The sequence below is a fragment of the Nicotiana attenuata genome, unplaced genomic scaffold (assembly GCF_001879085.1).
Source record: "Nicotiana attenuata strain UT unplaced genomic scaffold, NIATTr2, whole genome shotgun sequence".
NCBI lineage: Eukaryota > Viridiplantae > Streptophyta > Magnoliopsida > Solanales > Solanaceae > Nicotiana > Nicotiana attenuata.
Window position 1 is genome coordinate 244,087 of NW_017670445.1, and position 21,490 is coordinate 265,576.

Here is a 21,490-nt window from a genome sequence, read left to right on the forward strand (position 1 = left end):
AGAACACCAAAAACTTGCCTCTTTAATTCCTATTTTCAATTATTTTCAATTTCTCCTTTTCAATTCTTTCTTTTCTTTTCTTTTTATTTTCAAAATTAAAAACAAAACCTAAATAACAATTAAAAACAACAAATTAACCTATCAAACTAATTAACTCATAATTATCATTATTAACTAAACCAAATTAAAGGACAAACTACCCAAAATTCAAAATTAAAACTAAAAATGTAAAATAAACTATTTTTGTGATTTTCTTTTTTTAAATTACTAATTAATTCCTAAAAAATGCGAAGTTAAGTCCTAAATGCACATGCAACATATTTTTATATTTTTCATTAATTAAAGAAAATAAACATGCACAGACAAATGCAAACACTTGACAGAAAATGCCACAAAAATTCGCAAAATTGCAAATAATGGAAAAATTATTTTGTTTTGAATTTATGGGAGTAATTCATATAGGGCAAAAATCACGTGCTCACAATATGCTGATGAATGAGTATGATTGAGTATATAACTGCAACTTAAGCAAATAAGTCAACTGCAGACATGACCTCGGTGGGTCCCAATAGAATAAGCATGTAGTCTAAACATGATTTCTAACATGGATTACAACTCAATTACTCTAGCACGTAGAGATTTCATGGATAAAAACCGGATTAGGTAGCTACACAGTACCATAGAAACAACCGAGTCATAATTCACACGGTGCACGCCCACACGCCCGTCACCTAGCATGTGCGTCACCTCAACACCAACACATAACACACATATTTAGGGGTTCATACCCTCAGTACTAAGTTTAGAAGTGTTACTTACCTCGAACAATCCAAATTTAATACTGAGCAAGCCAAACGATGCTCCATAATGCCATCCCATGCGTACCAACCCCCGAACGACTCAAAACTAGCCAAAGCAACTCAAGAATATCAAATAATGCTAAAGGAAACAACTTCAAGTAATAAAGGTCGAATCTTTAATCAAAACCTCGAAATCAACCAAAAAGTCAAATCCGAGCTCGCACCTCTAAACCCGACAAAACTTACAAAATCCGACAACCTGTTCGATTATGACTCCAACCATACTAGTTTCACTCAAATCCAACTCCGAATTGATGTTCAAAACTCAAAAATTCACTTTATGGAATTTTAGACAAAAAACCAAATTTCTTATAAAATCATCAACCAAATGCCAAAAGCGAGGAAAGATTGATGAAATATAATCAAAACCGAGTAGAAAAAACTTATCCCAATTCAACAACAACAACAACAACAACAACAATAACAACAACAACCCAGTAAAATCCCACTAATGGAGTCTGGGGAGGGTAGTGTGTACGCAGACCTTACCCCTACCCCGAAGGAGTAGAGAGGTTGTTTCCGAAAGACCCTCGCTCAAGAAAACAAATATACAAAAGGAGACAATATTAGTATCACCAGAGAAATCATAGGAAAATAGAAACAACATGAAATCCAGAGAAAGATGCAAAGCAAAAGCGATCGCTAGTAAATAGGTCCTGCACTGAAAAAGTGAAATAGTAAGACATAACATTGCCACTAGCTATCTTAGACAAAATTTTTACCCCAATTCATATGGTAAAAATGACCTTAAAAATCATCTCAATCTGAGCTCCATAGCTCCAAATATGCTAAAATGAACAAAACCCTCGAATTAATATTGTTCTACCTCGTTTCTTATGCCAAATAATTCGGAAACTTGTTTTTGATGCCTCCAATGCATTTCTTGTGAAATTCCAGTGAGGTTAGGCTTTTGAATCACTCCATTTGACCTTATAATGAAGGAGATTACGTTGGTTTTAATATTTGGAAATAGTGTAGATTTTTAGATACGAATTCAATGGCAGTTTTGTAATTAATTTTTAAAAAATCTGACAACGTGTATAAGGTGAAATCGGAGGGTCCAATTTTTTGTCATTAAGGCACTTCGGAAGATCACCTCGAAGGCTCGAGGCCGTGGCCGAGTATTCTCCCTCGAGGGTCGTCGACACTCGACCTCAGGGTAGTAATGATCATGGTAATGGTGGAAATGGGGAGTTCCCTAGGTACACGGTTAGGACTGACAGAGCCTAGTGGACTACCCTAACCCTGAATCAAGGTGTAATCTAGCTGTCTCATAGCCATATCTTTATATTTTAATGCACTTTGTACTATGTTGTGATTCCCCTCATATATAAAGGGGATCCTTGTCACTTTGTAAACCCCTTTTGCTTCAGTTGCTCCATACGAAATATACAAGAACATTCTCTCTGCTCTCTAACACATTCTCTTGATATTATTGCTTCCATTTTATATCTTCATTATTGTTCATCATTTATTTCTTATCATTGGCCATAAAGAGCCTTCGTTGATTTTATTATAACTGTTAGTCATACCTCGACCACCTTTGATAGCTCACAGCCGAGCCCCAAAATTAACCTCGAGGCCCTCGAATCGACAAGCTCGAGGCCTCGATTGTTAACCTATCGGTTTGATTATCACCTTATCCTTAACTCTTATTTCGTTTCTAAGTCTCAAATACATAGCATCAACTGCTTAACAACTAGCATAAAAATAGATTACGTATTTTTAGAGTCCCATTATCAAATATAATTGTTATTACCATTTTTACGGTAAACAGTTTGGCGCCCACCGTGGGGCTAAAAATAATAGTGATTATTTTCTTGCTGGTTTCATTACACAACGCAAGTTATCTTTCACACCTTTTCTTTTCCAAGATCTTCAATTTCAGGTTGAAATGCCTAGCTCAGTAAATAGGGTTGAAAATGACAATCTTGAAAACCACGGAGAGAGCGGTGTGGCTGCTCCAGGTGTTGGTATACCACCATGAAACCTTGAGAACTCACCAGGACCAATCCCAATGGACGCGGTTTCATGCGACGCCCAACAAGTCGATATAAGCTCACATACCAACAGGAGTATGCACCAAGGGGATCCACAAGAAGCTCTGAAAACCCCAACCAGGGAAGAACGAGAGGTTAGCCTTCATGTTATTTTTGAAATGTTGCAGGCACAACAGCTGGCTATTGATCAGCTGCAAAGTCACCAGAAAACTCCTAGCACAGTAGCACCGGGGATAGCTCCCCCGACCGAACAGGTACCGGAGAGATCGAGCAATAACGGGTCGATAGCCGATCCTGTCATCGTAAAGATGCTCGAGGACCTCACCAAAAGGATCGAATTGGGTGAGAAAATGATAGAAGCCAACGATAAGAAGGTCGAAACTTACAACTCCACGGTTGACCAAATTCCAGGAGCGCCCCCGATCTTGAAAGGTGTGGACTTAAAGAAGTTCGTACACACGCCATTCCCACAGGATGCGGCCCCGAAATCCATTCCAAAGAAGTTCAGAATGTCAGACCTTCAGAAATATAACGGTACCTCAGACCCAAACGAGCACGTTACTGCTTACACCTGTGCAGTAAAGTGTAACGACCTGAAGGACGACGAGATCGAGTCCGTCCTGCTGAAAAAATTCCGAGAAACACTTTCTAAATGGGCGATGATGTGGTATCATAACTTGGCCCCAAACTCTAAAGACTCATTTGCCAAGCTGGCTTCCTTCAGAAAGGCGCATACTGGGGCCATCAAGGTGGCTACAAGGAAATTTGACGCCTTCAAAATCAAGCAAATGGAGAACGAGATGCTGCGAGAATTTGTATCTCGCTTTCATATAAAACGAATGGAACTACCACCGGTCTTTGACGATTGGACGGTGCATGCCTTCACTCAAGGTTTGAATGAGCGAAGCTCGGTGGCTTTGAAGCAGCTAAAAGAGAATCTGGTCGAATATCCTGCCGTAACTTGGTCTGACGTCCACAACCGATACCAGTCAAAAATCAGGGTCGAAGATGACCAGCTGGGAGCCCCCTCGGGCTTAGTATACCTAAGAAGGCTCCAGAAAGCCAAACAAAGAAAGATATCATCCATACACCGAAGACAGAAGGAACGCTCTGAGGCGTAACCCACCTCACAAGGATTGAAGGATAGACCGAGGACAGAATCCTCGAGGACTGATCAACAGAGCCGGGTTCGATAGGAACGCGGGGCCAACTGAGGTACCTCACTTATCGGAATACAACTTCAACTTCGATGTGTCATACATCGTGTTCGCCATCAATAAAATCAGAGACGCCAGATGGCCCAGGCCTGTACACTCGAATCCTTCACAAAGGAACCATAACCTAGTGTGAGAATTTCACAACATGTACGGGCACAGGACCGAAGACTGTCGGCAACTCCGGGAGGAAGTGGACCGATTACTCGACAATGGTAACCTCCGGGAACTCCTCAGTGACCGAGCCAGAATACCCTCGATGACTCGGGGACTGTCGCCAATCATTATTCATTAAAAAAACCTGAGGCCACAAGACCCCAAGCGGGCAGACTCGGTCTCGTAAGACCTACATAAGGCAGCATCAGTATCTGTAAGACCTCAAGCAAGGCATGAACCATACTTGTACCGAGTATCTAAAAACTGTAAGACCTCAAAGGCATGAAAATTTTGTAAGACCTTACTAAAGGCATAAACCCGATCTCGAAGTTAAGGCTATATATTGAACTTGTAAGACCCTTAAAAGGAATACCCTCGATATAGACGCCTAAACTACTTCATTCGGGATAAAAAAGGCTCCGGCCAAGCACAAATGACTACGGTCATAAGGTTGTACCAGCCAAACTAACGCGACTCGGGGACGCCCGCCCGTCACTACAAAATCACAGGCCTTCAATTACTTCGAATCTACTTCGAAAAGAACCGGTTGAACAAGCTACCCTCTACATAGGCAAAAGAGCTTCGACCATGTCAGCTTCAAATTACAGGCTTCGAGCTACTCAGCCACCGAGCCAAACCTCCCGAGGTGCTCGATCATTGCCACATAACAACTCATAATCGAGGTTTTTATCAAACCGTCGAAGAGTCAGGCAAACACAATCTCAAAAATCCTTAACGAGGGAAAAATAAAGCCTATATAAAAGGTCGCATAGACCCAAAGTGTAAGATCCATTGTCGCCAGCCCACATAAAAGGTCGCTTCGACCCAAGGCGTAAGAGCCATTGTTGCCAGCCCGCACAAATACAAAAACTTGAGGGTCGAATGAGCTCGAGTCAAAACCTGACTTGGAGACTGAACCCAAAATAGTTAACTAAATATGCCTAAGAGAAAGGCGTAAGAGCTATTGTCGCCAGCCCGCACAAATACAAAAGCTTGAGGGTCGAATGAGCTCGAGTCGAAACCCGACTCGGAGACTGAACCCAAAATAGTTAAGTAAATATGCCTAAGAGCAAGGCGTAAGAGCCATTGTTGCTAGCCCACATAAAAGGTCGCTTCGACCCAAGGCGTAAGATCTAGTGTCGCCAGCCTAATGAACCTCAAGGCCACACGTGAAAGGTCGCTTCGACCCAAGGCATAAGAGACATTGTCGCCAGCCTAATGTGCCCCAGGGCCATATCACGAATCTAAGGATTCCTACCAACTCAAAGACCAATTGATCTGGCTTAAATCTAGGCAAACAGAAGCCCAGAAGATACAAAATTGCGAGGTTTCCCCCTCATACACACATGTAATAAAATACAAGCTCCATTTACAACATACTGTGAAAGTACTATATACAAAGACAGAGGAAGAAAATAAATGCCCCCTTGGGGGACTATGGCCCGAGGGCCCCGTCCTCGCCATCTTCGGCATCAGTCAGAAGGAACTTGGCGTTATATTCCTCCGCCTTGGCTTGCTCGATCTTTTCCGAAAGATCAAAGCCCCTGGTGTGAATTTCCTAGAGAGTTTCCCTCTGAGAGTTGCACTTCACGTACTCTTTACTACTGCTCGCATGAACAAGAGTTCTCCTCAGCTCAGCTCTAGTAGTGGAAGCACTCTTCAAATAGGCCGCTGCTTTCTAGTCTGCCCTAGTGCTGCTCATTACAGCCTCGGCCCAGGCATTCACCACCTCGGCCTTTGCCTTCGAAAGCTCGGACTTGAGCCTTGCGATCATGTTCGCTCGTGCAGAATCACTCGCACGAGCGGTCCGGGTCTGCATCTCAAGGGTGAAAGCCTTAGCCAAAGCACTCTCCTTGGCCGCAGCTTGGGCATCTACATGAGCCTGCAGCTCGTTAAACTCACGCTTGGCCCGGCCAACTTCGCCCCAAAGTCGTTCCAGCTCCTCCGCTTTGCTCTCCAACTGGAATATCGAAACATTGATCTCTGAAGATAAAAAGAGGAGCACACATCAATATGAAATACAGGATACCTGTCTTTTGAGGCGGCTCTCACAGCTTCGGCTTCGATTCGCCTCACACCGCAGGGATTCCAACTCGCTTTCCTTTCTCGCACAAAGAAGCTTAAGGGATTTCTCCCTATCTGAAACTTTCCGCAGCCTAGCCTCATAGCGAAGCAGCTGGGACTTAATCCTGTAGAAGGCCTGTGAAAGAAAATTCAACAAGAAAGGAAGAGTGTGAAACCGGAATAATCCTATGCCGGCTACCGAAGTGTTACGCCCCACAGTATTACGTCGATGTTATGCTTTGTAGTAATATATTACGATGATGTTACCCTCTGCAGCAATATATTATGAGGATGTTACGACCTGCAGTATTTTACGTTGAATTTGTCGTAAGGTAATTGACATCAGTCCAAGGAAAAGATTATTTGGAGATTATAAAGATTATGCTATTTCAAACAAGTGATGAGTAAATTCGTGAAGATGAAAGGGGAAGCAATTCAAAGAAAATGAATTTCGTTGAAATTTGGCATTTTGGGATAACATATGGCCCGAGCTAAAATACCGGGTGTTTATGAACTAGTGTCATACAAGGTACTACATGACCATAGTGTACAAGGTATGTTAAAAGAGAGTAGAATTTAATTAAGTTGAGACAAATTTTAAATTATACGGGTAATTGGTTAATTACGGGTAACGGAACATTACCCAGTTAACTAATAAGTGGGTAAAGATTAATAATCTTCACCACGTGGCATAAAGCCACAATAGACAAAGGATGACTCTTAAGTCACCTCGCCAGATGGCTACCATGCAGTAACCAAATAATGACTAAGTCAAAATCTTGATAAGAATTGAATAGAATCCATGAAATTCCTTGTAAAAGGCTAAGCTAAATCTGCCTTTGGCTTAATAAGGGCAAGACGTTAGGCAGAAGCAAAAATTCCATTTCAAACAAGCATTTGCATTTTTGTCTTGAACCAAAAACGTGAAACCAAACATTTGTATTCAAGACAATTCAAGATCAAACAAGCATTTGCATTTTTGCCTTGAACCAAAAACGTGAAACCAAACATTTGTATTCAAGACAATTCAAGATCAAACAAGCATTTGCATTTTTGCCCTGAACCAAAAACGTGAAACCAAACATTTATATTCTGTCTTGAACCAACAGAATCATTTCGTTCAACAAATTCAAAAATTCGATTGAAATTTCAGTCCAATTTTGTTCAATCCAAGCATAGGCTCGTTCGTATTTCGCAAGAAGCAGAAAGCTTCATTTTGTTCAAATAATTTCAGGAACAGGTATGTTAAGGCTATTCCTTCTTTCTTTTGGCATGATCTAAAGTGAAATGAATACGCTATTTCATAATGGATCTACTCCTAGCAACTAAGGTTGTCCATGTTGTTCTTTCCTTTTAAAAATATTCTAAGCATATGATGCTTGAATTCTATTGAGGTTCATACTGATGGTATGATGTCCGTAATGTTAATAGAAGGTGCAACAACCATAGGTCACTCCAAAAGGTTAGAACGTGATTCCATGAGTCCAGCATGCATTATATATGTATCTATTTTACTCTACCGAGCCGCGCTATAGTCGGCAGGGTACGACACCTATTGTGCAACCACTGATCAGTTGGGTTTTACCGAGCTCCACATGGCTGTAAGATTCTACCGAGCCTTATGATGGCCGGGCACGTTTTTACCGAGTCCTCTTTGAGGCCGGGTACGATATGATGATGATGATGCCCACAGAGGCGTATGTTTTCAAAAGTTTATGTATATATATGTATTACACATTTCATGTCAGTAGCCCCAAAGGCACTCATATGTTACAGGTTGTATCTTTTCTATCACTCTTTACATTACTGTCCTTGTTTATGTTTTCCTGCCTTACATACTCGGTACTTTATTCGTACTGACGTTCCTTTTGCATGGGGACACTGAGTTTCATGCCTGCAGGTCCCGATTGATAGGTTGACAGTCCTCCTATTAGACTATCAGCTCAGCGAAGGTGTTGGCGCACTCCACTTGCTCCGGAGTTGCCTATTTGGTTAGTATGCTTTGGATATGTATTGATTGGTATAGCGGGGCCCTGTCCCGACCTTTATGATTTTATGTACCCTTAGAGGCTTCTAGACAGATGTCAGGTGTATGGATGCTTGTATGGCCTCGTCGGCCTATGTTTTGAGTTTACAAATGGTCATGTCGGCCTTATAGGCCCGTATGTCATATGTATAAGTTTGTATATTATGTTGGGTCATCATATGTTGAGTATTCCCTTATGTTTTATTCTTGTTATCCCATGACGGGTTTTCTGGCTTATTTACTCATGATAGTATAATAAAAAAGATACGTTACGTTGGTACTTGGTTAAGTAAGGTACCGGGTGCCCGTCGCGGCCCATCGGTTTGGGTCGTGACAAAAGTGGTATCAGAGCAGTTCTTTCCTAGGAATGTCTACAAGCCGTGTCTAGTAGAGTCTTGTTTATGGGTGTGTCGTGCACCACACTTATAAGAAGGAGGCTATAGAGCATTTAGGATTGTCACTTTTTCTTCTTACTCTAGATCGTGTGGTAGAGCTCACTTATAAGAATTCAAATTCGGATTTTTTTTATTCGTAATAAGACGGTACCTACATCCGTAAAGAAGGATTGGAAAGAGAGATAGTTGTGGACGAGCTGAGTTAGAGGAATTGAATTTTTGTATGATGCCTACAATAAGTAAATGTGAGGTCTTTAGCAGATCATGGGTGTACTGAAAGGTGTAAGCTTCCTGATAAGAAGCCTTAAGGCAAGAATGTCTATCCATCCTTATGGTGAAAAACAATGAGAGATTAAGAAGATAAATACAAGTTTCAACAAACAAAAGAAGCAAGATGAAGAAGGGTACGAGGCGCGCAATTAAAAAAAGGTTAACAACGTTTATAATTGAGGCAGGGGAACATAAGCTTTTTGAGTTATATTCAATAGTAACAGAGGTATATACAATTGGTCGCACCCATTCCAGATATGCCCTATGGGGGTTAATAGAAAGTATGAGAAGATATGATGGATGAATTTTTTGTGTCAGTTGACATTTCTGAAGGATATTGCAAATATGCTAATAGGTCTCTTTATGAGACACCTAGATGGTCACTCTAAAATAGTATAGCTAGATATGAGTACTACAAAGATAGGCACTGGAAGCCTTGAAGGGATAAATATTACCTTAGTATGGCTCCCACCCCTAGTAGAACGAAAATGCTTGGCAACCCGAAGAATCAATGGATGAAGCAAGGGGAGCTAAAAGCAAAAGAATGTCATGTTGAAACTTTCAAAAGAAAGTGATAGGCAGAAATATTAGCAGGGAAATAAGAAGAGAGATAAGGAAGCATTATGAATAAGGTGTGATACAAGGATAACGATGGTAGGAAAAAAAATGATGACAGTATTACAGAGTTTATAGTCAGGTGAAGGAAGGGACGAGAGGTGACAGGCCTTAGGACAACAAAAGAGTATAGGCTATACAGTCATGTCCTCCTTTCGAGAAATAAGTTCGCAACTCTAGCGCGATTACCAAGAGGAATAGTTAGACCCCGCAGTAATAGAACCAGTATGGATTGGTGAACAAGATAAACTAAACATGAATTAGGGACTGAGTGACTGATGATAGTTGCCATCATAAGAATTTTAGATTTTGTTCCGGCAATAATAAAATGGACGACAAAAGAAGATTCATGAGAAATTCAGAGAATGGTCATTCAGGAAGACGCTTCCCTACAGCAAGCAATGTGAGCAAAGTTCAGCTTAAGGGACTGTATGTGCCAGTTATACTAAGTTTCACCCTTGTGAGTAAGGAATTTTGCTATCCTTGGTACGGAAGGATTACCGCAAGGCGAGTAAGGGTCATCGATGATGTGAAAGGATGCCAAAGATGAAGAGTTAAAATATCTATAGGTAGGTCATCGTAACTCCACTTTTTAGCACTCCCCAAAAGGAGGAATATGGAATGATGTGGCGTTAAGCCAGAATTAAGTAGTTCTAGTAATTATGGAATGATAAAGGAAGAATGCGAAAAAAAATGAAAAGAGATGAGATTGAAATTATCCGAAGCCTACGTATATGTTACGATTCCAGAACATTATGCAAATACGATGTCAAGGAGAGGAAGTAAAGGTTCCTGCCTGAAATGATAGTAGTAGATAAGGAGCCGGTACGAGCGGTAGGTTAAAACAAAGGAAATAACCCAAGAAAGATTACGTGGAAAATGGATATGAGAATGGGCCAATGAGTAGTTAGTAATTGGTCAGGAAGATCTCAGTTATGGCGAAATAGGAGGTTACAGACAAGTCATCAGATCGTGTAAGATAAACATAGTAGAACCCAACATGGAGAATTCAGCCTCGGAGAATATCATTTTGAGATATATTCAAACAAGAGTCGGGGTAGTTAAAGGTACCGTATGAGTGTTACGGGGATAAAAGAAAGCGCCACAGGGAAGGCAGTCAAAATATCAGTTCAAAAGCAACCATATAAGCGCAAGGGCATGGAAGTAAGCAACTACAGATGATTATAGGCAAGTAAGGACATCAGAAAAGGTCCGTAATACACTCACAACTTTACGAGAGTCAAGGGTTCTCCCTAAGTACTACAACGAAAGACTAGCTGAGGAGATAAGAAAGAAGGCTTCAACCTAAGCACAATGACCTAGAGAGGAAATGGTCGTGTAACAACAATCTCGCAACAACATTGTAAGCATTCCAAAGGAAAGTGGCACCTACCGTGGCTAATGAACGGGAAGTAAGAGTTAAAAGTAAAGTAATATATGAGTTGTATAAAAACTCTGACAAGTGTGGGCACTAAGATAAGCTAAGTACGGACGCAACGAGGGGGCAGAAAGACCAGGAAAAGTAATAGCTTACGTTGAAAGAAAGCTAAGATGGAACGAAAGAATTATTCGACCAATGATCCAGAGTTAGTATGTTATGGATGCACTCAAGATTTTAGAGCATTATCCAAGCAGCATATTTGTTGACAATCATACAGCCATAGAAGACTCCGGTATAAGTTAAAAGAAAGAACTGATCCCAGGGCATAGACAAAGGATTGAATTGTTAGAAGATTATATCATGGATATTCCATAACACCCGTGAAAGGCTAAGGTAATAACTGATACCATGAGCCACAGATCGAAAGATAGCTTAAGCCTACGTAAAGGCTGATTAGAAGGAAAAGGAAACTAAAGAATTACATCACCCAAGTAAATCAGGAGTCTGATCATTGGACGTAGAAAAAAATTATAAAAGTTGTGCTTGAGAACACTCTTTGATCACTCTTAATATTAGATGTTCAAGAGAAATAACAAAACAACCATAATCTATAATAGCTCTACAAGGAAGCCAGTTAGAAGAAGTACCAACCTCATAAGAAGTCAGTACGAAGCTCCCACCGGATAATGGGTGCACCAGAGGTGCAAGTATTATAATAGAGCTTCAAGTAATAGACGGGAATTATACCTACGTGGAAGGGAGGACATGAAAGAAATAGAAGATACGATGCAAGATTTTAAGGTAGTAAGGTAAAGGTGAACAACGTACAAGATACTCAAATGTAGAGAATTGTGAATAGTCCTTACTTCAAATAGAAGGCTAGAAGTGCGGGGCTTCAATATCCAAGAATGATAGCGGCATCGTCAGTGGCATATCTTCCTATAGAATACGGTTATTGAAGTACAATATCGCCGCTAAGTGGATCAGGAAAATTACTTCGAATATTCCTTGATGTAACATAAGCCCTAGTGGCAAAGTATTATGTAAGAAATTTGAAGTTATCAATGAAAGATTGTAGATCAACATTGAGGTGGATCAAAAATGGATGGATAAAAGTAATAAAAGTATGAGATGAGATTAGGCTGTCATTCTTAAGATGAACAGTGGTGAGGAAACATTAAAGGACTTAGATTTATACTTATAGGATAAACAACGAAAGCAACCTGGAGTTAGGTAGTATGACCTATCTAGATACAGTAAAGTCATACAGATAGATAACTGGGTCTATGAAACAAGATATAACAATATTTGTAAGTTCAACAAAGTACCGAGCAAAGAACTTCAGTACTCCTATAGATACCCAAAGGGACATCTTGTCAAGTACTGTATATGTTCCCAAAGTAAGGAAAGGCGATTGGCTAAAAGCTAAAGGAAAGAGTCCCATAGGCGCACATAGTAGGAAGAAGTCGTACAGGCTGCATGACGAAAGGTAGTAACAGTTACGAGATTTGAAGGATTCCGACTACAAGTTGTGGTGTGAGAAGGAGGCCTAAGGGGGGAATGCCCTAGACTTTGGACTCATTCACAGAACAGTCGCCTAGATGGCAAGGGAAGTTCTAAGTTATTCGAAAGATATAAAATTATGAAAATGATAAGTGCATCAGACAACATTCGAGGACGAATGTTCCAAAAGGGGGAATAATGTTACGCCCCGCAGTATTACATCGATGTTATGCTTGTAATAATATATTACGATGATGTTACCCTCTGCAGCAATATATTACGAGGATGTTACGACCTGCGGTATTTTACGTTGAATTTGTTGTAAGGTAATTGACATCAGTCCAAGGAAAAGATTATTTGGAGATTATAAGGATTATACTATTTCAAACAAGTGATGAGTAAATTCGTGAAGATGAGAGGGGAAGCAATTCAAAGAAAATGAACTTCGTTGAAATTTGGCATTTTGGGATAAAATATGGCCCGAGCTAAAATACCCAGTGTTTATGGACTAGTGTCATACAAGGTACTTCATGACCATAGTGTACAAGGTATGTTAAAAGAGAGTAGTATTTAATTAAGTTGAGATAATTTTTAAATTATACGGGTAATTGGTTAATTACCGGGTAATGGAACATTACCCAGTTAACTAATAAGTGGGTAAAGATTAATAATCTTTGCCACGTGGCATAAAGCCACAATAGGCAAAGAATGACTCTTAAGTCACCTTGCCAGATGGCTACCATGTAGTAACCAAATAATGACTAAGTCAAAATCTTGATAAGAATTGAATAGAATCCTTGAAATTCCTTGTAAAAGGCTAAGCTAAATCTGCCTTTAGCTTAATAAGGGCAAGACGTTAGGCAGAAGCAAAAATTCCATTTCAAACAAGCATTTGCATTTTTGTCTTGAACCAAAAACGTGAAACCAAACATTTGTATTCAAGACAATTCAAGATCAAACAAGCATTTGCATTTTTGCCTTGAACCAAAAACGTGAAACCAAACATTTATATTCTGTCTTGAACCAACAGAATCATTTCGTTCAACAAATTCAAAAATTTCGATTGAAATTTCAGTCCAATTTTGTTCAATCCAAGCATAGGTTCGCTCGTATTTCGCAAGAAGCAGAAAGCTTCATTTTGTTCAAATAATTCCAGGAACAGGTATGTTAAGGCTATTCCTTCTTTCTTTTGGCATGATCTAAAGTGAAATGAATACGCTATTTCATAACGGATCTACTCCTATCAACTAAGGTTGTCCATGTTGTTCTTTCCTTTTAAATATATTCTAAGCATATGATGCTTGAATTCTATTGAGGTTCATACTGATGGTATGATGTCCGTAATGTTAATAGAAGGTGCAACAACCATATGTCACTCCAAAAGGTTAGAACGTGATTCCATGAGTCCAGCATGCATTATATATGTATCTATTTTACTCTACTGAGCCGCGCTATAGTCAGCCGGGTGCGGCACCTATTATGCAACAACTGATCAGTTGGGTTTTACCGAGCTCCACGCCGGGTACGATTCTACCGAGCCTTATGATGGCCGGGTACGTTTTTACCGAGTCCTCTTTGAGGCCGGGTACGATATGATGATGATGAATCCCACAGAGGCGTATGGTTTCAAAAGTTTATGTACATATATGTATTACGCATTTCATGTCAGTAGCCCCCAGAGGCACTCAGATGTTACAGGTTGTATCTTGTCTATCACTCTTTACATTACTGTTCTTGTTTATGTTTTCCTGCCTTACATACTCGGTACTTTATTCGTACTGACGTCCCTTTTGCCTGGGGACGCTGCGTTTCTTACCCGCAGGTCCCGATTGATAGGTTGACAGTCCTCCTATTAGGGATCATCATCCCTAACTTGGCCAAATAGAGACTCATCTTCATCCCTAAACCCCAAATACTCATTCAGAGAATTTCCATCGAACAACACCGTTTTTTCTCTAACGTTGGTCACCTTAGTATCCTTGACGATGTGGGCTACATTACTGTAGAATTCCCTGACCATGTGCTCATTTGCATCAATGCACTTCTCCATGAAAAACTCCCAGCCCACTCTAGTTCTAAACTCCCTCTGCACATTAGCGTTGTGGGGTAATAGGTCATTGTCAATAAAGCTCCTCTCCGGTATCAATTTCCTCACCGGCCACCACTCCCTAAACTTGTGGTAAGCCACTTGGATCACGAATCTATCTTCCCACTCTTCGGCTTTCCTAGTTCGTGCAATTCCCCCAATCTGAGGCTCACCACCCTCATCGCCACCTGCACTCTCCCCAGATAATGAAGCTGTGGGGGAGGTGGAGTAGTTGCCACTACCTGCTGCTGACTCGTCAGATGAATCAGAAACTACATTTACCGGTCTTATGGTGGTGGGTGATGCTGGAGGGGTATCAGTTAGGTGGAGGGGGTTGGTTATGTGAGTTGGGACTGAATCTGAGGAGATGTCCTTGGAAGGCACATACTCACTCCCCGAGGAATGAGAAGCAGCCTTATCAGCAGCTCTTATCAGTTTACAGGTCTTTTTGATGTTCTACCGAGTCTAGGGAGTAAGTTTTGCTATTCTCTTGCCTTTACCCCCTCGGGAGGAACCACCTCTCCCGGGTTGTTGTGATCCCTTGCCTTCTTTTTCTTTAACCATTATCTGCAAACATACGCATCTAACATTGTTAGTTTAAGCACAGGCAGTGAAACAGGTGAATGAAAAAATTGCAGACAACAGTTGAAGAACACAGTTGCAGAAACATGCACCGCGGCCCGCACAAGAAGGAGTGCGGCCGCGTTGGAGGCACTGCGGACCGCGCAAAAGCGAACGTGGTCCGCGCTGGGCAAAGGCCCAAAATAACAACTCTCTGAATCTCCCAGCGCGTTCCGCACAAAATGGGATCGCGGCCGCGATGGGCCAGCGCGGACCGCGCAAAAGTGCAATGCGGCTGCGCTGGAAAAAGTCAACTTGCAATCGAAGAGCACCGCGGCCCGCACAAGAAAAGTAGCGCGGACCGCGTCAGGATAGCGCGGTCGCACAAAGGAGACCGCGGTCTGCGCTGAGCTAGGGTTTACGGGCATTAAGTTAGGGTTGTATTTATGCCATTTTTGTTCAAATTTTAACACCTACTTTGTCCCTACTCATTTGCCCAATCATTAGACACATTCAGCACATAACCCAGGTTTTAAACTATCCTAAACTATCAAATAAATGAAAAAGAAGAAGCTAGGAGATGACAGAAGAAGCTAAAACTACTGGGCAAGCAATTAAAATGAAAATATGAAATTAATTAATCATAAATGCACGAAATGTTACCAGGTTTGTGAAGATTGAATGCAATTAGTCCAAGCAAGCAAGAGTTACGGTCTCGGAAAGGGATGAACAGTAGTTCTAGGGCTCAGAGTTTTCAGAGTTCGAAAATGGTACACTGAGACCCTGGGGCTCTATTTATAGAAAATGATGCGGGCCCCATACTCACCTACCAGCGCGGCCGCGCTAAACGGACCGTGGACCGCTCTGGATTTCACCAAATGAAGTTTCAGTAGGCAACCTCCGCGGACCGGGTAAAAGCAGACCGCGGCCGTGAAGGTCCACCGCGGACCGCACTAACTGGAACCGGCCATGGTGGAAAACTTCAGAGACCATCATTGTTGGACCATGCCAGTGCAGACCGCGCTAAGGTGACCGCGGCCGCACTGGCAAACTTCAGAGACTGTTCACTTTGTTCCAACTTATTTTGCACTGCATCAACACAATTCCTGCAACATCTCACAACCAATTAGCTCAAAAATCCTAAACTATAAAGAAAATCAAAGAGAAAGAAAAAGACATGGGTTGCCTCCCAAGAAGCGCCTGATTTAACATCACGGCACGACGCGGGTTACCATCACATCATTTGAAATGAACCACAGCCACCACATGGCTATCATCAATCTTCCTAAGATAATGCTTGACACGGTGCCCATTCACCCTAAAGACTTCACCATTTTTGTTCTTCAAATCTAGAGCACCAAATGGGGTTACACATACAACTTCAAATGGCCCACTCCACTTCGATTTCAGCTTTCCAGGAAACAACCGTAGACGGGAGTTGAACAAGAGGACCAAATCACCAACCTTGAACTCCTTTCCACGAGCATATTTGTCATGTAAGTACATCATCTTGTCCTTATACAAGGACGAACTAGAGTATGCATGGAACCAGAATTCATCAAGTTCATTTAGTTGTTCAACACGAAGATTGGCCGCAACATCCCATTCAAGATTAAGCTTCCTCAAGGCCCACATAGCCTTATGCTCCAATTCCACCGGTAGGTGACATGCTTTTCCAAATACCAACCAGTACGGAGACATACCAATTGGGGTCTTGTACGCGGTACGGTAGGCCCATAGAGCATCATCTAACTTTTTGGACCAATCGGTCCGATTTGCATTGACAGTTTTGGACAAGATGCTCTTGATTTCTCTATTTGATACTTCAATTTGGCCACTTGATTGTGGATGGTAAGGTGTAGATACTTTATGGTTGACACCATACTTGGAGAGCAAAGTATCAATAGCCTTATTACAAAAGTGCGAACCACCATCACTAATGATTGCCCGGGGTGTACCAAACCTTGTGAAGATACTCTTTTTAAGAAATGCCACTACACTCCTAGCTTCATTGTTGGGTCAACCCATTTTGACACATAATCCACTGCTACTAGAATGTAAGTGTTCCCACACGAGCTAACAAAAGGACCCATAAAATCAATACCCCAAACATCAAAGATATCAACTTCAAGAATCGTGTTAAGAGGCATCTCGTCTTTCTTGAAAATCCCTCCCGCTCGTTGGCATTGATCACATCTCTTTACCAAATCACTAGCATCCTTAAACAAAGTCGACCAATAGAAACCACAACTCAAAACCTTTGAAGCCGTCCTCACCCCTCCATGATGGCCACCATAGGGGGAGGAGTGACAGGCCTCCAAAATGCTCAATTCTTCACCTTCCGGGACACACCTTCTAATCACACCATCCGTGCAAATCTTAAACAAGTATGGATCATCCCAATAAAAGTCCAAACTATCCCGTTTGAGTTTCTTCCTTTGGTTAGAAGAGAGCTCACACGGGACAATCCCAGTTACAATGAAGTTAGCGATATCCGCAAACTATGGCATGTCACACATTGACACAGAAAGAAGTTGCTCGTCGGGGAATGTATTATTTATCTCAAGGCCGTCATATGGCCTCCCTTCTTCCTCCAACCGGGACAAATGGTCCGCAACTTGGTTCTCACTTCCCTTCTGGTCCACTATTTCTAAATCAAATTCTTGAAGAAGTAACACCCATCTCATCAATCTCGCCTTGGAATCCTTCTTGGTCATCAAATACCTAAGGGCGGCATGGTCCGTGTGCATAATCACCTTGGCCCCCATAAGATATGGTCTAAATTTCTCCATGGCAAATACAATGGCCAATAGCTCCTTCTCTGTCACCGTGTAGTTCCGTTGAGCTTCATTCATAGTCTTACTTGCATAATACACGGGATGGAATATTTTGTTAACCCGTTGACCCAACACCGCCCCCACTGCAACATCACTAGCATCACACATTAGTTCAAAAGGTAAACTCCAATTAGGTGCGGTTATGATAGTGGTAGTGGTAAACATGTGCTTTAAAAGTTCAAAGGCCTCCACGCATTTTTCATCAAAAACAAACTTGGCATCTTTCTCTAGCAACTTGCAAAGGGGATTCACGACCTTCGAGAAGTCTTTGATAAACCGCCGGTATAACCCGGCATGCCCAAGAAAACTCCTCACCCCTTTGACAGAAGTAGGGGGAGGGAGCCTTGAAATCACCTCGATCTTCGCCTTGTCTACCTCAATCCCATGCTTAGAAATCTTGTGACCCAACACTATACCTTCTTCAACCATAAAATGGCATTTTTCCCATTTGAGAACGAGGTTAGTTTCTTCACATCGGGCCAACACTCTATCCAAGTTTACCAAGCATTCTTCATAGGAGTCACCAACCACACTAAAGTCATCCATAAAGACCTCCAATATGTCTTCCACCATGTCGGTGAAAATAGCCATCATGCAACGTTGGAAGGTTGTCGGAGCACTGCACAACCCGAATGGCATCCGGGAGAAAGCAGATGTACCATAGGGGCATGTAAAAGTGGTCTTCTCTTGGTCCTCTGGGGCAATTAATATTTGATTGTAGCCCGAGTACCCATCCAAAAAACAATAGAACGCTCGCCCGCAAGGCGATCAAGCATTTGATCGAGGAAAAAATGATCCTTGCGGATCACCTTGTTGAGTTTCCGGTAGTCCATACAAACTCTCCACCCGGTAATGGTTCGAGTGGGAATAATCTCATTGTTGTCATTGGTCACCACTGTCATCCCTCCTTTCTTTGGCACACATTGGACCGGAGAAGTCCATGAGCTATCGAAAATTGGATACACCACACCCGCATCAAGCCACTTGATCACTTCTTTCTTCACCACCTCTTGCATTGCTTCATTTATCCTCCTTGGATGTTCCAGGGAAGGCCTTGCATCATCCTCCAAGATAATTTTATGTATGCGAAATGCGGGGCTTATTCCCCGAATGTCCGCCAGAGTCCATCCTATTGCCCTTTTTCGCCTTTGAAGCACCTCCAAAGTGGCCTCAACCTGCAAGTTAGTAAGGCAAGAAGAAAGAATAACTGGAAGAGTTAAATTAGAGCCCAAAAATTCATACCTCAGGTGTGGAGGAAGTGGCTTCAACTTCAACACCGGTGGCTCCTCATTTGATGGCTTTGTTGGTGGAGTTTTTCGATTTTCAAGATCCAAAGACAATTTTCTCGGCTCATAGGAATAAGAGCCCATCCCATGTAATGCATTGACACACTCCACTCTACTTGCATCATCATCGACATCAAGATTTAATAGCACGGCCTCAAGGGGGTCCCCCACGTTGATCATGGCACTTGTGTCATCCACAATCACAGCTGTGACAATGTCCACAAAAGAGCACACCTCGGTGCTATTGGGTTACTTCATGGATTTGCAAACATGGAAGACCACCTTTTCATCTCCCACTAGGAAAGTTAGCTCACCCGCTTCAACATCAACCAATGCCTTCCCCGTTGCTAGGAAAGGTCTCCCAAGAATAATCGGGACTTCAAAGTCCACTTCATAATCCAATATGACAAAGTCGGCTGGCAATATGAATTTGTCCACCCGGACAAGTACGTCATCAATTATACCCAAAGGCCGCTTCATCAACCGGTCCGCCATTTGAAGTCTCGTTGAGGTTGGCCTAGGTTACCCAACTCCCAAAGTCTTGAAGACTGAATAAGGCATCAAATTAATGCTAGCCCCAAGTCACAAAGGGCCTTAGCAAACTCCGCACTACCGATAGTGCAAAGGATAGTAAAAGCTCCAGGGTCTTCAAGTTTCGGGGCCATAGAATGCACTATCGCACTGACTTGGTGAGTCATCTTTATTGTTTCACAATCCATGGAACACTTCTTTGTGACCAAATCCTTCATGAACTTTGCATAGCCCGGCATTTGTTCAAGTGCCTCCACCAAAGGCACATTGATTGTAAGGCTTTTTATCATATCTATGAATTTTTTGAACTGATTATCACTCTTTTGCTTTGGTAACCACTGAGGATAAGGTGGAGGTGGTCTAGGCAAAGGTGCCTTGCCTTTTGGCACCACCGGCTCTGGCATGTCAATTATGTGCTCCCTAGACGGGTTTACGGCCTCTTGAGTTTCCACCTCGTCCTCATCAATATCTATCCTCACCTCATTGTTCACATTTGGTTAAACCATATCTTCAACAATAAAAGGACCCACATCTTCTTGGAACCCAACATTATCATCCACAACTTGATTTTCTTTCGAGGCATGCACATCACCGCCTTTCCCACTTCTTGTTGTAACAGCCATCACATGATTGTTACCTCCCTTCGGGTTCACTACCGTATCACTTGGTAGAGCACCCTTAGGTCGAGTATTCAACGATTGAGAGATTTGGCCTAATTGCACCTCCAAATTCCGAATAGAGGTATTGTGGGAAGCCAATTGAGCATCGGAGTCTTCGTTCTTCTCATCATTTGTTCGAACATCATTTTTATTCTTCCCATATCACTACCCGAAGAACTAGACCCTTGATATTGAAACGGAGGCGGATTGTTCGGTTGTTGATACATCGGGGGCCTTTGAAAACCTTGCCCCCGGTTGCCTTGATTTCCATTGTTATTCCACCCGCCTTGACCATTGTTGTTATTCCAATTATTATTGTTCCCGTTCCAATTGCCTTGATTGTTACCTTGGTTACCCCAATTGTTGTTGTGATTGTTGTTGTTCCAATTGCCGCCACTTTGTTGTTGGTTGTTATTATTCCAATTACCGCTGCCTTGTTGATTGCCCCAATTTCCTTGGGGGCGCCACTGTTGATTCCCTTGATTTCCTCTATTCCCTTGGTAGTTATTGACATATTGACATTCCTCGCTTTGATCATCATAGCACTCATTCGAATAACCACCACCATCATTGTTGTTGTCAAATTGCTCACAATTACCTTGAGGTTGTTGTTGCCCCCTTTGCCTTCTTTTTAGCATAGAAACACCTTCCATTGCGTTGACTTGGCGTGGGTTTTGGACTTGTTGCAATTGCGCCTTCGCCAATTGATTCATAGTTGTTATAAGCTCGGCAATAGCTTGGACATGATCGTTCAATTCCTTGTGCAAATGGATGACCGTGGGGTCACCTTGGGGCACATTTGCTCGGCTTTGCCATGCCGAAGAGGTGTCGACCATTTCATCAAGTACTTCACATGCCTCTTGGTAAGAAAGTTTCATAAAGTTCCCTCTAGCCAACTGGTTCACAATGCACTGATTCGTGGTGTTGATGCCCCGATAAAAAGTTTGTTGTATCATCACCTCGGTCATGTCGTTATTTGGGCACTCCTTCACCATTGTTCTATATCTTTCCCATATTTCGTGCAAAGGTTCCGTTGGCATTTGCTT